This window comes from Trichomycterus rosablanca, chromosome 17, assembly GCF_030014385.1.
Source record: "Trichomycterus rosablanca isolate fTriRos1 chromosome 17, fTriRos1.hap1, whole genome shotgun sequence".
Classification (NCBI taxonomy): Eukaryota; Metazoa; Chordata; class Actinopteri; order Siluriformes; family Trichomycteridae; genus Trichomycterus; species Trichomycterus rosablanca.
This window is the reverse complement of record NC_086004.1, coordinates 20,459,047-20,462,385: the sequence shown is the minus strand read 5'-3', so window position 1 is coordinate 20,462,385 and position 3,339 is coordinate 20,459,047. Positions and strand designations below refer to the sequence as shown.

Sequence of the window (3,339 nt, the reverse complement as noted above, 5' to 3'; positions counted from 1 at the left end):
CAGTGGACTGAGCACACAGCCTTGGGGAGCGCCGGTGCTCAGTGTGGTGGTGCTGGAGGTGTTCTTACCGATCCGGACGGACTGAGGTCTCTCAGTCAAGAAGTCCAGGATCCAGTTGCAGAGAGAGGTGTTCAGGCCCAGCGTGCTCAGCTTTCCAATTAGATGCTGAGGAATGATGGTGTTGAATGCTGAGCTAAAGTCTATGAACAGCATCCTGACGTAAGTGTTCTTTCTGTCCAGGTGTGTAGAAGCCAGGTGAAGTGTGGTGGATATGGCGTCGTCCGTTGAGCGGTTAGGACGGTACGCAAACTGCAGTGGGTCCATGGTGGGAGGCAGTAGTGTCTTAATATGCCTCATGACTAGTTTCTCGAAGCACTTCGTGATGATAGGCGTGAGTGCTACGGGACGATAGTCGTTGAAGCATGACACAGATGACTTCTTTGGCACGGGTACGATGGTGGTCGTCTTGAGGCACGTTGGAACGATGGCGCTGCTCAGGGAGATGTTGAAGATGTCAGTGAATACATCTGCCAGCTGGTCTGCACATCCCTTGAGCACTCGGCCAGGAATGTTGTCTGGTCCAGAAGCCTTCCGTGGGTTGACTCTGTGCAGAGTTCTCCTCACGTCCGCTGTGGTGAGACGAAGCACCTGGTCGTCACAAGGTGGGATCATCTTCCTCGCCAACATGTTGTTCTGCGCCTCGAACCGAGCGTAGAAGTCATTCAGCGCATCTGGAAGGGAGGCATCACTGTCACAGACGGGTGGAGTCGTCCTGTAGTTGGTGATGGCCTGGATGCCCTGCCACAAGCGCCGTGTGTCACCGCTGTTCTGGAAGTGGCTGTGGATGTTCTGGCCGTGTGCGCGCTTTGCTTCTCGGATCGCCCGGGACAGTCTGGCTCTCGCTGTTCTCAGAGCCGGCTGGTCACCTGCTTTAAAAGCGGAGTCTCGGGCCCTCAGCAGTGCACGCACCTCTGGAGTCATCCACGGCTTCTGGTTGGGTCTGGAAGTGATGGTTCTAGTGGTAGTGACGTCCTCAATGCACTTGCTGATGTAGCAGGTCACTGAAGTCGTGTACTCCTCTAGATCAGTGTAATCGCCGTATGTTGCAGCCTCCCTAAACATGTCCCAGTCAGTGCACTCAAAACAGTCCTGAAGAGCAGAGATGGATCCTTCTGGCCAGGTTTTCACCTGTTTCTTTACAGGTCTGGAGCGCCTGATGAGTGCTCTGTATGCTGGAATTAGCATTACAGAGATGTGGTCTGAGTATCCGAGGTGGGGGCGGGGCTCCGCCCGGTACGCACCGGCAATGTTCGTGTAAACATTATCCAGCGTGTTCGCTCCTCTCGTAGCAAAGTCCACATGCCGATGGAATTTAGGGAGAACAGACTTGAGATTTGCATGTTTAAAATCCCCAGCGATAATAAACAGTCCGTCTGGATGAATGGTCTGCAGTTCGCTGATGGCTCTGTAGAGTTCGCTTAATGCTTCCTTCGCGTTCGCGCTGGGTGGGAGATACACCGCGACAATAAGCACGCTGGTGAATTCCCGTGGTAAATAAAAAGGTCTGCATCTAACAACAGCAAATTCCACCATCGGAGAACAGTACGCCACAACAAGCACAGAGTCCTTGCACCATTCGGTGTTAATGTAAACACAAACGCCTCCTCCTCGTGTTTTACCGGACTGAGCTGCATTTCTATCGGCGCGATACGATGCTAGCCCGTCTAGCTGAATGGCACTGTCTGGAATGTTGTCGCTAAGCCATGTTTCAGTGAAAATTAAAACACAACAGTCCCTGTACTCACATTGGGTAGTTCGCTGAAGTCTGATACAGTCCAGTTTATTCTCCAGAGAGCATGCATTTGCGAGGAATAACGATGGTAGAGCCGGCCGGCTTGGGTTAGCTTTTAGCCTAGCACGGACCCCGGCTCGCTTTCCACGCTTCTGCTTCCTCGAGCACCGCTTGCGGCGCCCCCTCCCCCGGTCACCTGCTTCAGGTAACACCGAGGACTGTAGGCCTGGTTCGCGAAGTAGGCAGAGTCCATGCAGAGTTCGCCGCAGATCATCCCGCAGGTTAGTTTCTGACTGTTTCCTCAGTTGTAGCAGTGTTTGGCGGTTGTAAACTGAGTCAAAAGTGGTTTCCATACGTTTATAAACAAAACTGTCCTAAACAAACTTACAAACTTTTTCTGAAAACAACAAAAAAACACCGTTTTTCGACCCCAGAGCGGCCGCTGCGTGTTAACGCGCCGCCATCTTGGATCGTAACTTACCTAGCAGGGGCGAGACCATGATCAAGAAGGTGGTTCACCCAGGGCGAGACTCAGCCATTGCACTCCGGTTGTGCTGACCGCTGCGAATTCCCCAAATGTGGGAATCTCGACTGCATAATTTCTGATAGTGGGGGACTGCGTTCGCGCTCTCCCCTGATTTCTGTGGTGGCAAAAATAGAGTTTGTAGGTTTTAGCCGACCGTCGTTGTTCGATGTGCAGCTCGGATCAGGAGAACGGATTTGTGGCATTTTTGCGTTAGGACAAAAAGTGCGTATAGGACTATACTACAGTAGGGAACTAGTATTTAACCACTTTTATTTTGTTATTTTGTGATTAGGAATAACATTATGACCACTTTCCTAATATTGTGTTGGTCCCCTTTTTGCTGCCAAACCAGCCCTGACCCATCAAGGCATAAACTCCATTAGACCCATGAAGGTGTGCTATGGTATCTGGCACCAAGATGTTAGCAGCAGATCCTTCAACTCCTGTAAGTTGTGAGGTGGGGCCTCCATGGATCTGACTTGTTTGTCCAGCACATCCCACAGATGCTTGATTGGATTGAGATCTGGGGAATTTGGAGGCCAAGTCAACACCTCAAACTCATTGTTGTGCTCCTCAAACCATTGCGCAGGCAGGGCGCATTATCCTGCTGAAAGAGGCCACAGCCATCAGGAAATACCGTTTCCATGAAAGGGTGTACATGGTCTACAACAGTGCTTAGGTAGGTGATACGTGTCAAAGTAACATCCACATGGATGGCAGGACCCAAGGTTTCCCAGCAGAACATTGCCCAAAGCATCACACTGCCTCCGCCGGCTTGCCTTCATCCCATAGTGCATCCTGGTGCCATGTGTTCCCCAGGTAAGTGACGCACACGCACCCGGTGCACTGCTTTCGCCGGTGGACAGGGGTCAGCATGGGCACCCTGACTGGTCTGCAGCTATGCAGCCTCATACGCAACAAACTGAGATGCACTGTGTATTCTGACACCTTTCTATCTGAACCAGCATTAACATCTTCAACAATCTGAGCTACAGATCGGATCACACGGGCCAGCCTTCGC

The 3,339-nt window shown here is 51.7% G+C and overlaps 1 non-coding gene across 1 annotated transcript; it reads left to right on the top strand.

Moving 5' to 3' along the window:
- Positions 1–2,265: 2,265 nt before the first annotated feature.
- On the top strand, positions 2,266–2,429 carry LOC134331971 (U1 spliceosomal RNA). Its single transcript, XR_010015197.1, has one exon. It is a non-coding gene; the product is annotated as a U1 spliceosomal RNA (small nuclear RNA).
- Positions 2,430–3,339: the final 910 nt, after the last annotated feature.